The sequence below is a fragment of the Salvelinus namaycush genome, chromosome 13 (assembly GCF_016432855.1).
Source record: "Salvelinus namaycush isolate Seneca chromosome 13, SaNama_1.0, whole genome shotgun sequence".
In the NCBI taxonomy this organism is placed as follows: Eukaryota; Metazoa; Chordata; class Actinopteri; order Salmoniformes; family Salmonidae; genus Salvelinus; species Salvelinus namaycush.
Genome location: NC_052319.1, coordinates 2,289,938 through 2,310,276, shown reverse-complemented (window position 1 = coordinate 2,310,276; position 20,339 = coordinate 2,289,938).

Here is a 20,339-nt window from a genome sequence, read left to right as displayed (position 1 = left end):
GTGTATAATATGCCACTTTGAAGGTCTGAGTCTGCACTTTTATCCAATGTAAAAAACACAATTTCAAATTTTGTAACATCTGACTGAAAAGAGATGGTGGGTCAAATGTTTCAATTTGGAGCCCTGGAGATGTGCCTTTTTTAAAGTAAAATGAGGAGAAAGGGAAAATAAGTAATTAAAATAAGTAATTATTACAGAAGAACTAATCAGACGATGAGATAATAGGTTTTATGACACGTAAAAATGTTGTTACAAAGTCTACTGTGTATAGTGTGAAATGCAACCCTGCCTTATTACACAGTCTACTGTGTATAGTGTTAAATGTAACCCTGCATTACATAAAGCTTATAGAATTAATAATTGCAGAAGAACACTGTAATCAGATGAACAAATAATAGGTTTTATGACGTAAAATGTAAATACTTTTGTACATTGAAAACTGTCTCATACAGTTTCCACCTTAGACTAGGAGAGTTTCCAATTCACATGACCCGACAAGAAGAAAAAAAACAGCCCTAAAGTCATAGCACAGATGAAATGGGAAATTATAATAATATTTTATCATAGCCTACAAATAGGACCCAGAGTTTTACTTGACCAGTTCATGAGATCAGGAAAAACTCCAGGCCCCAGAAAGGACACGTACACATCTTGCCACACCACTTTTGAACCTCTGGTGCAACCTCTGAAAATAGCCCCATAACATCAAAGATCCCCCATAATATTTCACTGTAGGTTTTAGGTACTTTTATGTACTTTTAGGTACTTTGGGCTCCCGAGTGGCGCAGCAGTCTAAGACACTCAGTGCTAGAGACGTCACTACAGACCGTGGTTCAATTCCAGGCTGTATTACAACCGGCTGTGATTGGGAGTCCCATAGGCAGCGCACAATTGGCCCAAAGTCTTCCCGGTTAGGGCTTGGTAGGCCGTCATTGTAATAAGAGTTTGTTCTTAACTGACTTGCCTAGTTAAATAAAGGTTAAATAAATAAAAAAATATATGATTCTATTGCGTGGCCAAAGAGTTCTATTTTCATGTCATCTGACCATAGCACCGCCTGGAGCTTGATAAACGGCATTGGCACTTGGATTGGAACCGGAACTATGTTCAAATGCCATGAAAATAGAGCTGTTTGGCAACGCAATAGAGCTCTTAGGCAACGGTGAGGAATGGTCTAAGATCCCTCCCAAGGTGTTCTCCAATCGCGTTGAAAAACAGAAGCATATTTATTTATTTTTATTTAACCTTTATTTAACTAGGCTAGAGTATTGAAAACAGTGGTGCCATTTTATTTGTATTACCTGTTGAACCAAATATATTTCTCTGAGCAATTGTACTAGTATAAAATATAATTTCAAAAAACATTTTTGCATGCAATATAACTCAGCAAGGAAGAAGCCACTGCTCCAAAACTGCCATAAAAAAACAAGACTATGGTTTGCAACTGCACATGGGGTTCGTACTTTTTGGAGAAATGTCCTCTGGTCTGATGGAACAAAAATAGTAATAACTGTTTGGCCATAATGACCATCGTTATGTTTGGAGTAAAAAGGGGGAGGCTTGCAAGCCGAAGAACACCATCCCAACCATGAAGCACGGGGGTGGCAGCATCATGTTGTGGGGGTGCTTTGCTGCAGGAGGGACTGGTGCACTTCACAAAATAGATGGCATCATGAGGCAGGAAAATTATGGATATATTGAAGCAACGTCTCAAGGCATCAGTCGGGAAGTTAAAGCTTGGTCGCAAATGGGTCTTCCAAATGAACAATGACCCCAAGCATACTACAAAAGTTGTGGCAAAATGGCTTAAGACAACAAAGTCAAGGTATTGGAGTGGCCATCACAAAGCCCTGACCTCAATCCTATAGACAATTTGTGGGCGGAACTGAAAAAGCGTGTGCGAGCAAGGAGGCCTACAAACCTGACTCAGTTACACCAGCTCTGTCAGGAGGAATGGGCCAAAGTTCACCCAACTTATTGTGGGAAGCTTGTGGAAGGCTACCCGAAACATTTGACCCAAGTTAAACAATTTAAAGGCAATGCTACCAAATACTAATTGAGTGTGTGTAAACTTCTGACCCACTGGGAATGTGATGAAATAAATAAAATCTGAAATAAATCATTCTATCCACTATTATTCACATTCTTAAAATAAAGTGGTGATCCTAACTGACCGAAAACAGGGAATTTTTACTAGGATTAAACGTCAGGAATTGTGAAAGACTGAGTTTAAATGTATTTGGCTAAGGTGTATGTAAACTTCCGACTTCAACTGTATCTTTCATTTTCCTTTTCCTAATGTGCGGATATTAGAATGCATAAGATTCTGTATTTACGTCAGCTTTTCAAGGTCCGATAGAGACCCAATCTCCTTTGTACCTCAGTCTTCCCGCTCTTTTATTCAAACCCATGCCCCTTTCTTTGTGTAACCAGCCGTCATATCGGTTTCATCCGCTAGGGACTTTTTATTTTATGACATGATTAGTAATCGATGTCTGATCCATCCTGTGTATATGTAATTCTCTGTGATTATTTGGTAAATAAATAATTAAACCAATTTTTGTATTGCTGGTTTAACTTGTTAGCCAGGGTTCGTGAAGATAACCAAGAGTTTTACAACGTTCAGATGAGACTGAATAAGGTGACGATTAATAATTGACTGCTATTGATATAAAAGATCTTCAAGAATGGATTCGGGAGATAGCCGCTCTATATAAACAAATGCTTCCGTGGAGCCCCAGGTTATTATCGAGTTAATTGTTGCATGGTTTAATTCAATCACATAATCAATCATAGGTAATCAATTTGATAAAATGGCATGTCGTATAATTGAATCAGTCGGAGACACGACATAAGTTTAATACAACAAAGAACGATACAACATAGGAGTAGTGTCTTGACATGAAACAGAAACAATGCTGTTTAACCTAAGGGAGTGCCAGACAAAGGGGAGTTAATGAGTGAGGTAATGGAGTCCAGGTGTGCCTCATGATGAAGCGCAGGTGCGCGTAATGATTGATGCCAGGTGAGCGTAATGATGGTTGCCAGGACCTGTGGTTAGTGAACCGGCGATGTTGAATGCAGGAGGGAAGGAGCGGAAGTAGACGTGACAGCCCCCCCCCCCCCCCCCCCTCCCCTCCCTCAACAACGCTGGCCAGAGGGACGGTCCTGAGGACGAGGAGCGGGCCGGTCCGAGCGGCGAAGATGAAATCACGGATGTTGTTGGAATCCAGAATGTCCTCCATCGGAACCCAACACCGCTCCTCTGGGCCATACCCCTCCCAGTCCATCAGGTACTGGAGCCGACCCCCACAACGTCAGGAGTCCAGTAGGGATCTGACGCCATAGCGGGACCTCCCTCGACGTCCAGGGGGGACGGAGGGGTGTCGTGGGGGACACCATCAGCCAGGGGACCAGGAACCACCGGCCTGAGAAGGGAGACATGAAAAGAAGGTGAGATACGGTAGTCACTGGGAAGCTGTAATCTATATGTCACCTCCTTGACCTTCCGGAGAACTTTGAACGGCCCCACAAACTGGGGGCTCAGCTTTTTGCAGGGCAGGCGGAGTTGGAGGTTCCTAGTAGAGAGCCAGACACGATCTCCAGGATGGAACATGGGAGTCTCACTGCGTTGGCAGTCTGCCTACTCCTTCTGACGGCGGACGGCACGCTGGAGTCTCACATGAGCATCGCTCCACACCTCTTCTGCACACCTGAACCACTCATCCACCGGCTGAAACACCCAGAACACACTGGAAGGGAGTCAGCCCGGTGGAGGAGTGACATAACAAACTCTGGGCGTACTCTGCCCATGGAAGGAATCGGGCCCACTCTCCCTGCCAATTCTGGAACCTCCCCAGCTTCTAGTTCCTCCTCTCCACATGCCCGTTAGACTGAGGCCTATACCCGGAAGTGAGGCTCACGATGACCTCGAGCTTCTCCATACACGTAATGTGAATTGGGGGCTACGGTCAGAGACGACGTCTTCCGGAAGACCATAATGCCGGAAGACCTGCTGGAATAGTGCCTCAGTGACCTGGAGAGCAGTAGGGAGACCTGAGAGAGGGATGAAACGACAGAATTTGTGACAGATCAGTGACAAAGTCAATGGATAGATGAGACCAGTGACGCTGACGCATGGGAAGGGGAAGGAGTTTCCCTGCTGGAGTGTGCCGGAGGGGGGGGTTTGGTTTGAGCACATACGGAACAGGAGTTGACATAGCGCATAAATTTGATTTGATTTGATATTTGAAGGGTTCTTCCTAGAACTCTCTGTGACGGGTTCTTTCTAGAAGCCTTTTATCTGTGAAGGGTTATTCCTATAACCCTCTGTGACTGGTTACTCCAAGAACCCTTTCATCTGTGAAGGGTTCTTCCCATAGCCCTCTGTGATGGGTTATCCCTAGAATCCTTTTATATGTAGGGTTCTTCCTAGAACCTTCTGTGACAGGTTCTTCATAGTAACATTAATATCAAGTTATAGCAAACAAACATACATTACTTTTTGAAAATGCTAGTTGATTGTTGACATGCACATTTTTGGGGGACTGTATAAACAAGCAGTAAATATATTTTCTTGTGGATTATTACTTAAACCAACAACCAATCATTTTAGTCAAGATTATTTAATTTATTTACATATTTTACAAGCACAGTTTCAAAACCCATACTAACTGAACATTAATTTTCCCCCACATTACTTAAACGTAACTAAAATATAATCATACAAATAATTTAGAAAAAATGTGGACATTAAAATATACATTAATAAAAACAAATACTTCAAAATTAAGGGGGGCGCTGTCTCCCGGGCCGCAAAGCACAGAGTTATATAGCCTTTTCACTGCTATTGGGATGGTGCTGAGGTCTTTCATACCAAAAACAAATCTCTCCCAAAAAATAAGGGTTTTTGACAGCTCCTTTGGATTTTTAATTGCAAAAACAAAATAAATATAAATAATGGTACTCATGGCATGTCCATGGTGTTGTCCTTGAACATTTCGCCACTGTCAAAGTGGACAGGCACCCTTTCAGGCAGCAGTGGGTTGCCTTCCTCGGCCGTCTGCAAGGACATGACAGGGGCAGGCACATTTGGCTCCTGAGAAACAGCACAAACAACATAGTCGGCAGTGGTGTTACTGTATATCACCAAATCAAATAAAAGTCAAACTTCATGTGGCAATGCACACAGAGATTTATAATTATTCAGATCATCACACTAGAATGATGGGGATGATCATTCTAATTCTATGAATACCTTTCAGGTCATCCTTTTTTAAAAATGAAGGCAACTGGAGGATGGCTGCAGCCAGAATGAGTCCTGATGAAAGATAATAATTGTCCTCATGTCAACAAAAACAAACAAACAGATCAGTTTATTTTAAAACCAAACATCATTCCTCCAGACAGTCATCAATTGCCCTTTGGCAGCGTTACTTCATGCTGAGAGGGGGGGGGAAGGGTGACTGATACAAAGTGTTAGCCCAGCCACTCCTACAAGACTGCAATTTAAGCTAAAGAGACTGGTGCCCAGGACTAAAAAGTGCAATTAAACATGAACTAACCACTTTTGGAAGCTGAAGTGCTGGAAACTTTTCCAGGGTTTCAGTAGTCTGGGCATTCACCATGAACTTTCTCCTGTAAAATCTCACCTTGTTAATTTCCTCCTGTAAAAGTTTCACATCTGATGACACCTTAGTCATCCCTGTGGAGATTTTTTGAAGATGAGCCTGGATGCTCCTCTCATCCTCCCCACAGTCTATGTCTAGGACTGGCTTTGGGACAAGTCTCTGAATGTCCTCGAGTGGCCCAGCCAGAGCCCGGACTTGAACCTGATCGAACATCTCTGTAGAGACCTGAAAATATCTGAGCAGCAACGCTCCATACCCAACCTGACAGAGCTTGAGAGGATCTGCAGAGAAGAAGGGAGAAACTCCCCAAATACAGGTGTGCCAAGCTAGTAGCGTCATGCCCAAGAAGACTCGAGGCTGTAATCGCTTCCAAAGGTGCTTCAACAAAGTACTGAGTAAATAGTCTGAATTCTTATGTAAATGTGATATTTCAGATATCTTAAAAAAATATATAATTTAAGTCTAAAAAACTGTTTTTGCTTTGTCATTATGGGGTATTGTGTGTAGTTTGAGGGGGGGAAACAATTTAATACGTTTTCGAATAAGACTGTAATTTAACAAAATTAGGAAAAAGTCAAGGATAAAAAAAGTACATAGGTCACCAATGCTGGTAGCTTACCTTTTATTAAGGCAATTTAACTGAGGAATTATCTCTTTGTAAACTCCATCTGATAAATCCAGTTCAGTTTCAGTTTGATGTGCAGCCAACTGCTGATTTGTGGCACCTGGGCCCGAATTCACAAAACCTTCTTGAGAAGACATTTCTATGAAAGTTTTTTTTTAAATCCCCGAAGTTTACACTTAATAAGAAACTTATGAAAAGTTGCTACTTCTTAATAAAGTTATTGGAAATGTCATTACATTTCTTCCTATGTATCGTTTTTAAAGGTATTTTTTAAAGAGTGGGGCAGTTTGTCTTTTTTTTTGCTTTATTGAAGAGATAGAACAGTGTTGGAAAGATCGGGGCAGAGTTGAGTCAAAGGGTAATAGGCCAGACTCAAACCCATTCTGACTCTGGCATACATGTATGTCAAATCAAATCAAAGTTTATTTGTCACGTGCACCGAATACAACAGTTGTAGACCTTATAGTGAAATGCTTACTTACAGGCTCTAACCAATGGTGAGGGAAAAAAGGTATGTGTGTGTGTGTGTGTGTGTGTGTGTGTGTGTGTGTGTGTGTGTGTGTGTGTGTGTGTGTGTGTGTGTGTGTGTGTGTGTGTGTGTGTGTGTAGGTAAGTAAATAAATAAAACAACAGTAAAAAGGCATTTGAAAAAAGAGTAGCAAGGCTATATACAGACACCTGTTAGTCAGGCTTATTGAGGTAGTATGTACATGTAGGTATGGTTAAAGTGACTATGCATATATGATGAACAGAGAGTAGCAGTAGTGTAAAAAGAGGGGTTGGCGGGTGGTGGAACACAATGCAGATAGCCCGGTTAGCCAATGTGCGGGAGCACTGGTTGGTCGGGCCATTTAGGTAGTATGTACATGAATGTATAGTTAAAGTGACTATGCATATAAGATAAACAGAGAGTAGCAGCAGCGTAAAAGAGGGGTTGGGGGGGGGGGGGCCACACAATGCAAATAGTCCGGGTATCCATTTGGTTACCTGTTCAGGAGTCTTATGGCTTGGGGTAAAAACTGTTGAGAAGCCTTTTTGTCCTAGACTTGGCACTCCGGTACCGCTTGCCATGCGGTAGTAGAGAGAACAGTCTATGACTGGGGTGGCTGGGGTCTTTGACAATTTTTAGAGCCTTCCTCTGACACCGCCTGATGTAGAGGTCCTGGATGGTAGGCAGCTTTGCCCCAGTGATGTACTGGGCCGTACGCACTACCCTCTGAAGTGCCTTGTGGTCGGAGGCCGAGGCAATTGCCATACCAGGCAGTGATGCAACCGGTCAGGATGCTCTCGATGTTGCAGCTGTAGAACCTTTTGAGGATCTCAGGACCCATGCCAAATCCTTTTAGTTTCCTGAGGGGGAATAGGCTTTGTCGTGCCCTCTTCACGACTGTCTTGGTGTGTTTGGACCAATCTAGTTTGTTGTTGATGTGGACACCAAGGAATTTGAAGCTCTCAGCCTGCTCCCCTACAGCCCCGTCGATGAGAATGGGGACGTACTCGGTGCTCCTTTTCCTGTAGTCCACAATCATCTCCTTAGTCTTGGTTACGTTGAGGGATAGGTTGTTATTCTGGCACCACCCGGCCAGGTCTCTGACCTCCTCCCTATAGGCTGTCTCGTCGTTGTCGGTGATCAGGCCTACCACTGTTGTGTCGTCAGCAAACTTAATGATGATGTTGGAGTCGAGCCTGGCCATGCAGTCGTGAGTGAACAGGGAGTACAGGAGGGGACTGAAGACGTACCTGTGGAGCTCCAGTGTTGAGGATCAGCGTGGCAGATGTGTTGCTATCTACCCTCACCACCTGGGGGCGGCTTGTCAGGAAGTCCAGGATCCAGTTGCAGAGGGAGGTGTTTAGTCCCAGGATCCTTAGCTTGGTGATGAGCTTTGAGGGTACTATGGTGTTGAACGCTGAGCTGTAATCAATGAACAGCATTCTCACATAGGTGTTCCTTTTGTCCAGGTGGGAAAGAGCAGTGTGGAGTGCAATAGAGATTGCATCATCTGAGAATCGGTTTGGGGAGGTATGCAAATTGGAGTGGGTCTAGGGTTTCTGGGATAATGGGATAATGGTGTTGATGTGAGCCATTACCAGCCTTTCAAAGCACTTCATGGCTACGGACGTGAGTGCTACGGGTCTGTAGTCATTTAGGCAGGTTGCTTTTGTGTTCTTGGGCACAGGGACTATGGTGGTCTACTTGAAGCATGTTGGTATTACAGACTCAATCAGGGACATGTTGAAAATGTCAGTGAAGACACCTGCCAGTTGGTCAGCACATGCCCGGAGCACACGTCCTGGTAATCCTTCTGGCCCCGCAGCCTTGTGTATGTTGACCTGTTTAAAGGTCTTACTCACGTCGGCTACTCATGTTAGCGGTTGTAACCACTGGACCACACAGTGGTCTAAGTAAAAAACTTAGAGTTTACTCAACCAAATTGTAGAGTGCAATTTCTCTGGAATTTCTTCCTATGTTTCTTAGTGTGATGAGGAGGGAGGTGTGCTGTTCTTAAAGGCCCAGTGCAGTCAAATTCAGTTTCTCCTGTTTTATATCACATTGTACAACAGCTGTGTAAAAATATTTGAATTGTGTTATTTCCTGATAGTTGCTGCTTGAAAATACAATCTACACAGGACCTTCCCATCAGCAGGTTTGCATAGATAGATGGAAGTTTTGTCTTTCCATGGTGACATCACCATGTGGCAAATTGGTTAATATACCAATAAGAAAGAGGGTTCCAAACATCTCTGCCAATAACAGCTCGTTTTCAGTTTTCCCCTTCCAGTCAGTCATAGCAAAATTCTAGCTTGAAATGTTTTTTAGCTAAAAAAATATTTTTTTTCCCCATTTGAATGGAAATCTATTGCATTAAGGTACTTAATTGGTACCCAGAAATTGTTTAATATTGATATAAAATGTCTGCATTTGGGCCTTTAATGTTGCACATAGAAATATGTCTATCTGTCTGAATGATCTGTGAAGGATTGCACTGCACTACCACAAGGCCACTATCAGAAATATTTTCTGAAACTTATTACACAGAATATTGAATTCCAAACAGTCTAAGGAGTGTGACAGAATTGATTTGGAATCATGTTCTAGCAATTATATTAGTCCGGCCGGAGAAGCCTCTAAGCCCCTTGTGTCAACCTTGGACATTAGGGAATTCCTCCTTGGCAGGTTGGTAGATACTAATTGTGCCCAACTGGGTTGGTAGGTGCTAATGGAGCCCAACTCTGGGGCCGGTCTCTCAGCTGGGAGGGGGTGTTCAAAGGAGGGTGAATGTGACAGAAAATATTTTGAATTATGCTCTAGCAGATATAGTCTGTCTCTTTGGTCTGATGATAGCTGCAATGGTTTCTTATGCTGAAGGCCAGGCTTTGACTCCCTGCAGTGACAGGAGCATGAGAAACTCTTCAAAGATGTACGAGTTTTCAAAGTAATAATGGGCTGATAAAATGTGCTTCTGCGGAACACTTAATTCAAATTTGACTTAGATATTTCATGACTAAGCCAAGTTGAAAAGATAATTTTGTAGTCTTGCTGATATTGGTGGAATTTGGTATCTTGACTGATTGGGCTGAAACTTTACTGTGTCAAATTGGTTTCCTCAAACAATGTTTGGAAATTAAACATTGCTACATTAAATTCTTTACTATCAAATGCCGTAGTTAGCATATTAGTCTTGTCTCACAAATCCTAAATCATACAACGGATCCATTGAAAGAGAGCCAGCCTTTGCACCTACATTAAAAGGTTTACTAAAAGATGAACAGTTAAAACAACAGTACTAATAGTCAGGTAGCCCCTCCCTTTTGGCCTGTATGGTCCATTGATCATTGTTGCTGATTCCAGAATTGACATGGGCTCGAATCCAGCCCACTGTTAGTCAACTCTGACTCCTGTCTATTAACTCCAAAAATGTAAATGTTATTTAGAAATTAACAGTAATAATAGGTAATATTCATGAAATAATCAGGTACTGTAGACTGCCCCCATTTTGACCCATTAGTATCTGTTGCATTCCTAGTGATCTTGCAAACATTATCCAACTCAATTGCACACGCACACACACATGATTGCACAATTAACCATATTCTTTGGCTGTCACAGTATGGTCCAGTGGTCAGTGTTGCAGACTCCAGTACACACTGTGTACTAGAATCTGCATGGGTTCAAATCCAGCCTGCTACTGATAATTCTGGCTCCCTTCTTTGTGCAATAATATACTCATAAAAATAATGGTGAAGATATCAACAATGGCAATACTGTATGTAAAATGATTAAGGGGTTACAAGATACATGCATAACATATTCCCATGTAGGTCCAATTGAAAACGTTCTCACACATATCTTTTCAACTCAGATTATTCATTGGCTACAGCTCAGCGGTCAACACCATAGTGCCCTCAAAGCTCATCACTAAGCTAAGGACCCTGGGACTAAACACCTCCCTCTGCAATTGGAGCCTGGACTTCCTGTGCGGCCGCCCCCAGGTGGTAAGGGTAGATAACAACACCTCCACCAACGACGAGACAGCCTACAGGGAGGAGGTGAGAGCCCTGGCGTAGTGGTCCCAGCAAAATAGCCTCTCTCTTAAAGTTAAATGAAGGATTGTGGACTACACAAGACAGCGGAGAGTGCATGCCCCCATCCAACTGACGGGGCCGCAGTGAAGGGTCAAAAGTTTTAACTTCCTCAGCGTGCACATCACTGAGGACCTGAAATGGTCCCTTCACACCGACAGCATGGTGAAGAAGGCACTACAGCACCTCTTCAACCTCAGGAGGCTGAAAATGTTTTAGTTGGCCCCTAAGTCCCATACCATCGAGAGCATTCTGTCGGGATGTATGATCATCTGGTACGGCAACTGCACCGCCCGCAACAGCAGAGCTCTGCAGAGGGTGGTGCCGTCAGCCCAATGAATTATCGGGGGCACACTGCCTGCCCTCCAGGCATTGGAGATTTTAGAATGTAAATCTTGGCGGGGCAAACTCCCCACCAAAAATGTTGATGCATGCCAGCAAAGCACTATAACGGTAACACACGGTGCCCACAAACTGTTAGGGCCTACAGCAACAGCATAGCTTTCTGTTCAGCACATGGAGTGAATTCTTATCACCGCCACACCTGGCTTTCAGCGGAGCCTTGTCTGGCAGTAAAACACAAACATTAATGTTCAGTAAATTCATCATTTTTATTCTTATATCATTAACACTTAGCTCTAAGTGTAAGCAAGTGCAAGCAAACGAGCTGCGACGAGGTAGGCCTATTCCTTCAGCACTTTCAAAATGGACACTGGAGCGCTGCAAACATAATACCTCTTTTCATATTTTATTGCACTATTTCGATAAGGAACTCTTAAACAACAAACCTAAGGCTGACTACCCAAGGAGGCAAGAAAAACAGCGCTTCTCCGACTTCTTCCCCTATAGTTAAGCGTCAGAGGACAGCCCTCAGCACTGAAACTGAGGCCTTCATAGCTGGCGCGACATCTGAGGCATTAGATAAGCCAAATCACTTTCTGAAGGATATGCTACAGCGGGTGTTAGCTGAGGCGGTGGAACCACTCGACTGAAAACACAGAGAGACTTTAGCGGCTGTTGAAGCTCTTACAGTCGACGTTGAGAGAAGGATGAAAGTGATCGTCCACTTTAGCAGACAGATTGTCAATCTGCAAGGTGAAAATAGGGAAAGCAAACGGAAAATCAACGACTGTTCTTCACACCTGGAGAAGATGCAGCTCAAGATGGCTGAAATGGAGGACCTTTCACATCCCTCAAATGTAAGACTAATTTCTTTATAGCCTCGCTACTGTATATAGCCTCGCTACTGTTATTGTTCACTGTCTTTTTTACTGTTGTTTTTATTTCTTTACTTACCTATTGTTCACCTAATACCTTTTTCATAAATGTGAGCAGCCATTGTTGCAATGGTAATTGATGAGGTGGAATCCACCTTTGTACAATCAGTTCCTTAGCAGGTGTGGTTCCTGCCAACCACACTCTCCGTTGGCGTTCCGACAAGTGCAAATCAGAGTCATCACAAAGCAACATCACTATTGGATGTAATGGCAGTATTTGCCATGGTTCCACCTGTCACCAGAGGGTGGCAGAGACCGTCCTAGAGACATTAATGACACTCAGGTGTGTCCTATTTACTCATTATGATTTCCCTGTTAAAAGAGGTGTGTTTTCTGTTGTATTTTGCTGAAGCTTGAATTGTGTGCCGTGTGCATTTGTCTCCTGAGTGATGTTTCGAGACTTGCTTTTGTTGGTTTCCTAGTGTTACTGTGATCCTTAAGTTACCATTCTCAGTAAAGTATTGTGTTTATCCTTAACCACTGATACCTCTTCTGATCTCTTCTCTGAATCTGGGTCCAGAGATAACATCATTGACTTTCCCCCAGAATTCAACCATCCCCGGCATTTCCACAGCACATGCTGAAAAATACCAAGGTCCTTTTTAGACCAAGAATCTGATATAAATGGTTTCTTACACGCTAAGAATTCTTTATTACGCCAGATTGGAGAGTATGAATGCCATTTAAGATTAGAAGCTCATCTGCTTCTCTGTAGCTTGCCACACATTTACTGAGTATGCTATAATGGGTCCAAACAATAATGCACATTTTCTTAGGAGTCAATCCAGAAAATAATACATCTTGTAATCTAATTGAGGAAACTATTGACTCTTCTATGACATGCCAAGGAACAGAAGCCTCTGGGTTTAACCAGGTCTTTAGGAAATTCATTTGGAATGACAGGTGATTAAATTTTTATATTTTGAACTGCAAGTCCACCTGATGCTTTTGTTCTCTGTAGTGTTGCATATTTAATCTGTGATCTCTTTCTCCCCCAAATTAACTTCTTTATGGCATAGTCAAGTTTAGACCAATAGTACATAGGAGGAGGCAATGGTAACATGGAACTCATAAAATTGATACGAGGATGTCACGCCCTGACCTTAGAGATCCTTTTTATGTCTCTATTTTGGTGTGGTCAGGGCGTGAGTTGGGGTGGGCATTCTATGTTTTGTGTTCTATGTTTTCTATTTCTGTGTGTTTGGCCGGGTGTGGTTCTCAATCAGAGGTAGCTGTCTATCGTTGTCTCTGATTGAGAACCATACTTAGGTAGCCTTTTCCCACCTGTGTTTTGTGGGTAGTTTTCTGTCTTTGTGTCTGTACCAGACAGGACTGTTTCGTTTCGTTCATTCTCTTTGTTATTTTGTTTAGTGTTCTGTTTTAATAAATTAACATGAACACTTACCACGATGCGCTTTGGTCCGATGATTCCTCATCTTCAGACGACGAACGTTACAGAGGGAGGACATTAATTTTAATAATTGAGATTCTAGCATGCAAAGAAGTGGCCATAGCGGACCATCTTATGTCTTTCGGGATCTTTTGAAAGGTTAATTATTTATTTATTTAAAACTTTTTACCCTTTTTTCTGTGGTATCCAATTGGTAGTTACAGTCTTGTCTCATTGCTGCAACTCCTGTACGGACTCGGTAAAGGCGAAGGTCAAGAGCCGTGCGTCCTCCGAAACACAAGCCAACCAAGCCGCACTGCTTCTTGACACAATGCCCACTTAACCCGGAAGCCAGCCGCACCAATGTTTTTGAGGAAACACCGTGCACCTGGCGACTGTGTCAGCGTGCCCTGCACCCGTGAGCCTAATGCTGGGAAAATAGACAATGGCCGGAGGGATTGCTGAGCATTTGCGACAATATGTCATCTGCATACAGAGAAATTGCTTGTTCAGTTTGTTTGATTTTGATATGTGAGGAAGCCGAATGTGGACGTATGCTTTGTGCCAGCGGTTCAAGAGAGAGTGCAAATAGCATAGGGGAGGCGGGACAACCTTGTTTACATCCTTGTTGTATGATAAATGGATTAGAATGGGTAGTGCCTGAAGATATAATATAAGGATTCACATACATGGTGCGAATCATATGTATAAATCTAGCCCCAAAACCAAAATGTTCAAGAACAAACTATAAATATTCCCACTCTAAGCGTTCAAAGGTTTTCTCTGCATCTAACGATAACACAGGACATGGGTATCCAGATTGGACGCCTCAGCAACCACATGAACAGACGGTCAGGATGTATGAGCTTGTTAATAACTTTCTGGCTGGAACTTTGGCATACATCTTAATTTCTGTTCCGATTAAACTGATTGGCACAACATTTGCACAATTTGTGACATGGTGAGGTTGGAAATCATGAGTAAATAAGACACACCTAAGTGTCGTTAATGTCTCTATGATCATCTCTGCCGCCCTCTCGTGACAGGTGGAACCATGACAGTGGTGTTGGGCAGATGAGCGGAGCAAGGAGGATTGCACTCTGATCCAGGTGCAGCGACATCGTCGAATGAACGCCTCAGCTTCGGCCTCTTGTTCAGGAAACAGGAGGGGGGGCCGAACCCGACCTGACACTCGAATGGCGACAGTCCAGTGGATGAGTTTGGCAGTGTGTTGTGAGCATACTCCGCCCAAACGAGGAACTTGCTCCAGTTGCTGGCCTGGGTGGAGATGAAATGGCGGTGGAAGTTCTCCAGCTCCTGGTTGGCTCTTTTTGCCCAGTCGACTGTGGGTGAAACCCCAAGGAGAGACTCACAGACACCCCCAACAGGGAGCAGAAGGCTTTCCAATACCATGCAACGAACTGGGGCCCACGATCTGAGACAATGTCCTGGGGAAGTCTGTGTAGTCGAAAGACATGGGTTATCATGAGATCAGCGGTCTCCTTCGCTGAGGGCAACTTGGGTAAGGCAATGAAATGAGCTGCCTTGGAGAACTGATCAACCACCACCAGGATAGTGGTAAGCCCTTGGGATGGAGGTAACCCTGTGATAAAGTCTATGGACAGGTGGGTCCAGGGCCGGCTGGGGATGGGCAGAATTTGGATCAACCAAGCCGGTCACTGTCGTGAGGACTTGCTTTGGGCACAGGTGGAACAGGCCGCAAGAAAGGATCACATCCTCAATCATGTTGGGCCACCTGAATTTCCGCCTCAGGAACTCCAGTATCCGATTAACCCTTGGATTCCCAGTTAATTTAGAGGCGTGTCCACATTGTAGCACTCGAGAACAGGCTGATCGCGGAACAAAAAGTCTGTTAGTGGGACCCCGCCGGGGTCAGGTTCTTGGGTCTGAGCTTGTCGTACCTTGGTCTCTATACTCCATAACAAGGGAGCCACAATGCGGGAGCTGGAGATGATGGGCTCGTTAGAGCCCATCTCTCATGTCTCTCCTCATTAGAGACATCGCGTTGGGGGGACAGGACATCTGCTTTCTGATTCTTGGATCCCGGACGATAGGCCAGAGGGAAGTTGAACCTGTTAAAAAACAGAGCCCACCTGGCCTGGCGAGCATTCAACCTCCTGGCTTCTTGAATGGAGACCAAGTTCTTATGGTCCATCCAGATCACGAAAGGATGAAGTGCCTCCTCGGCCCAGTGTCTCCACCCCTCAAGGGCCCACTTGACTGCCAAGAGCTCCCGGTTGCCTACATCTTAGTTGCGTTCTGCTGGCGAGAACTGCTTGGAGAGAAAGGCACATAGGTGCATTCTCTTGTCCCCCTCGTTCCGCTGTGAAAGGACCGCCCCAGCTCCGGTGTCCGAGGCGTCCACCTCTACCACGAAGGGACAAGTAGGATCAGGATGAACGAGGATGGGTCCAGAGGTGAAACGTCCCTTGAGCTCAATGAATGCCCTGTCAGCCTCGGTTGTCCAGCCAAAACGCGTTCGGGACTTGTGGGTTAGGGCCGTAAGGCGCTGCCACTGCACCAAAGTTCTGTATAAAATGGCTGTAAAAATTGTAGGTAGTTCTATGGCGCAGTCATATAGACGATGAGGAGGGAGGGTGGCGGCTTGCCTCTTACTGAAGGCCTCCCGGAGGTCGAAGTATTTGGGAGGGAGAGCAGAGAAGGCTTGGTCTTCAATGGATGTAGGGGGATGCCTGTAGCACTGGGTGATGAGACTTGGGCATTGGCTCCTCCTGGGTTGGGGTAGGAGGGAGTCGGTAAGTGCCCGGAGGGTTTCTGATATCTGGAATAGTTGTTTCTGCTGCCGCCCCAGCAGTGCTCCTTGACGGGTTACAACATTCATGATTTGGGTGATCTCTGCTGGGTCCATGTTGTGGGCTGAAGCTTGCTGTGACATGGTGAGGTTGGACCCAGGTGCAGAGAAGAGACCAGACGAGGAATTAGCGGTTAAGGATAAACATAATACTTTACTGAGAAACGGTAATGGAAGGATCACAGTAACACTGGGAAAACAACAAACACTAAGTCTCAAACTCACTCAGGAGACAAACGCATACGGCACATAATTGAAGCTTCAGCAAAGGATATAGAAAACACACCTCATAATGAGTAAATAGGACACACCTGAGTGTCATTAATGTTTCTAGGACCACTCAGTGGACACAACTTGTGAGGTGTTTTCCTTTCTTAGGGATTAGGGATATAATAGCTGTATTGATATCTCTGTGGAACTGTAATTTTTCAATAGCAATGTTAAGCGATTCAAGAATATCTGGTCCTGGCTCATCCCAAATTTTGAGATTGAATTCAGGAGCTATTCCATCAATACCAGCTGCTTTATCTGTCTTCATATTTAAAAGAGCAGCTTTCAGTTCAGATAAAGTTACAGGTTCCTCTAATAAAACTGTTTCTTCTTGAGAGAGTTTGGGCAACGTAAGGTTCTCCAGGAACTGCCGACAAGCAGAAGTATCAAAGCTATTTGAGGAACTGTATGAATCTGAATAATATGCTCTCAAAGTTGTATGTATTTCTGTAGGATCAGATATCAGTCCCTTAGTAGGAGATCTGATCAGCTGTATTGATGATCTTGTTTCAGCATGTTTAAGCTGCAGCACCAGTAAGTGGCTGGGCCTACTCCCTTGAAAATAGTATTTTTGTCGCACCTTCTGCATAATGAATTCTGCTCTACTTCGCAACAGGTCATCAAGCTCCAGTCTACTTGTTTTTAGCTCAATTTCTCAATTTAGCTCAAAGAGTCTTCCACCATTTTCCAATGATTTTCCAATTCACTGATCTTCGGAAGTCTTAATTTCTGTAAATTTGTAACGATCTGGGTGTCGTGGTTGTGAAGTCAGGCGCAGGAAACATAGAGTTCAAGATAGTGCTCTTTAATGCACACACGGCGGACATAGGCCACCTCACGAAACACTGGGTGCCGAAAAACAAATGCCCCAAACACGGGGACTAAAACAGTCCAGCAAAACCCACGAACAGGAACAAAAACGTTCGTCTCCAACATACACAAATGTTACCACAATCAATCCCGCACAAAGAAACAGGCGGGCCGCCTGACTAATAAAGCCCTACTAATCACCACAAAGTCATAACAGGTGTAACCAATAAACATACAAGGAGGGGGAGGAAAGAATCAGTGGCAGCTAGTAGGCCGGCGACGACGACCGCCGAGCGCCACCCGAACTGGAAGGGGAGCCACTTTCGGTCGGAGTCATGACAAAATTAGAGAATGTGTAGTGTGTCCTCTCATAAACCTTTTACAGCTAACCATACCATAGTTGAGTCCTCCACTGAGTGGTAATGTATTTCAAAAAAGTATTTTAAATTGGATCTAAACTGAAAGATGAAGTCAGAGTTGTATAGTAAAGTATTATTAAACCTCCATCTCAGCGCACACTTTTTCATTGGGAAGATTTGAAATTTACAAAGAATGGGATTATGATCAGATAGAATGGTCTGTAATGTTTTTATATGTTGCCTGTAATATCAGTAGATGTTAAAACAACAATTCTTGAGAAAGTCTTACATCTAGCAGAAAAGCATGTATAGTCCTTAGTTGTGGGATTATGAAATCTCCAGCAGTCATTAAGATTAATATTTTTAAGAAATGTTTTCAGTGCATTGGAAACATTCACTTGTAATGAGCTATGAGAAGGTCCAGATCTATCTAGTTTAGAATCAATAATAAGATTATAATCCAATAAATTGAGCAGGTTTCTGGTTACAGAACGGAGAAAATCTTTGTCATGTGAGTTAAGCGCATAAATAGATACAAATGCTATTTTCCTTCCATAGAGAGTGGAACATACAGTATGTAAGAACATCTACCCTGTTTATCATTTCCACTTTTTTCAATTGTAAGGGGTCGATTGCATTTATGTAGAATAAGCACCCCTTTAGATTTATAGAAGGAAGAATATATTTTTTATCTTGCCTGATTAGCCTCGTTTCACTGCCAAAAATAAAACTAAACCATCTAGTGTTCAGCGAAATAGCAACACAATGTCAAATACAGGAAGCCTAGTCAAATAATTAACATCCAATCACATTAACTGTTACTCTCTCACGGGAATTCCACTGCTGCTCATGTTGGTATCTGTACTGATGGCGCAAAAGCCATGACAGGGAGACATAGTGGAGTGGTAACGCATGTGCAAGTAGTTGCTCCCGACGCCACTTGGGTACACTGCAGCATCCACCGAGAGGGTCTTGCTGCCAAGTGAATGCCTGGCGTTTTGGACACTACAGTGAAAATGGTTAACTTTGTTAAAGCAAGGCCCCTAAACTCTCGTGTATTTTCTGCACTATGCAATGATATGGGAAGCCACCATGTAACGCTTTTACAACATACTGAAGTGCACTGGTTATCAAGGGGCGAATTATTGACACGTTTTTTTGACACGTTTTTAAAAGTTTTCTTTACTGACCATCATTTTCACTTCTCTGACTTCTCTCACAAGACTGGCCTATCTGGGTGATGTTTTGTCTCGCCTGAATGATCTGAATCTAGGATTACAGGGACTCTCCGCATCAATATTCAATGTGTGGGACAAAATTGAGGCTATGATTAAGAAGTTGGAGCTCTTCTCTGTCTGCATTAACAAGGACAATACACAGGTCTTTCCATCATTGTATGATTTTTTTGTGTGTGCAAATGAACTCAAGCTTACAGACAATGTCAAATGTGATATAGCGAAGCACCTGAGTAAGTTGGGTGCGCAATTACGCAGGTACTTTCCCGAAACGGATGACAAAAACAACTGGATTCGTTATCCCTGTCATGCCCTGCCTCCAGTCCACTTACCGATATCTGAACAAGAGAGCCACATCAAAATTGCAACAAGCAGTTCTGTGAAAATGTAATTTAATCAGAAGCCTCTGCCAGATTTCTGGATTGGGCTGCGCTCAGAGTATCCTGCCTTGGCAAATCGTGCTGTTACCTCACGGATGCCCTTTGCAACCACGTATAGGACCTATGTGAGAGTGGATTCTCAGCCCTCACTGGCATGAAAACTAAATACAGGCACAGACGGTGTGTGGAAAATGATTTAAGACTGAGACTCTCTCCAATACAACCCAACATTGCAGAGTTATGTGCATCCTTCCAAGTACACCCTTCTCAATAACCTATGGTGAGTTATTCACAATTTTCGATGAACAAATAAGGTTTTATTTGTAAGATGGTTAAATAAAGAGCAAAATTATTGATTATTATTATATTATTATTTGTGCTCTGGTCCTACAAGAGCTCTTTGTCACTTCCCACGAGTCAGGTTGTGACAAAAACTCACACTCATTCTTATGTTTAATAAATGTATTGTATAGTGTGTGTGGCAGGCTTACAATGATGGCAAAAAACAACATTTGAGAGTGCGCTCACCCTGGTGTTAGAGGGGGTACGCAGCTGGAGGTTGAATATTTGAAAGGGTACGGGACTATAAAAAGTTTGGTATCCACTGATCTAGGGTATCCAGGATGATGCTGTTGATGTGAACCATGACCAGCCTTTCAGAGCACTTCATGGCTACCGACGTGAGTGATATGGGCGGTAATCATTTAGGCAGGTTACCTTCACTTCCTTGGGCACAAGGACTATTGTGGTCTGCTTGAAACATGTTGGTATTACAGACTCGGTCAGGGAGAGGTTGAAAATGTCATTGAAGATACTTGCCAGTTGGTCCACGCATGCTTTGAGTACAGGTCCTGGTAATCCGTCTGGCCCCGAGGCTTTGTTAATGTTGACCTGTTTAATGGTCTTGCTCACATCAGCTACCGAGAGCGTGATCACACAGTCGTTCGGA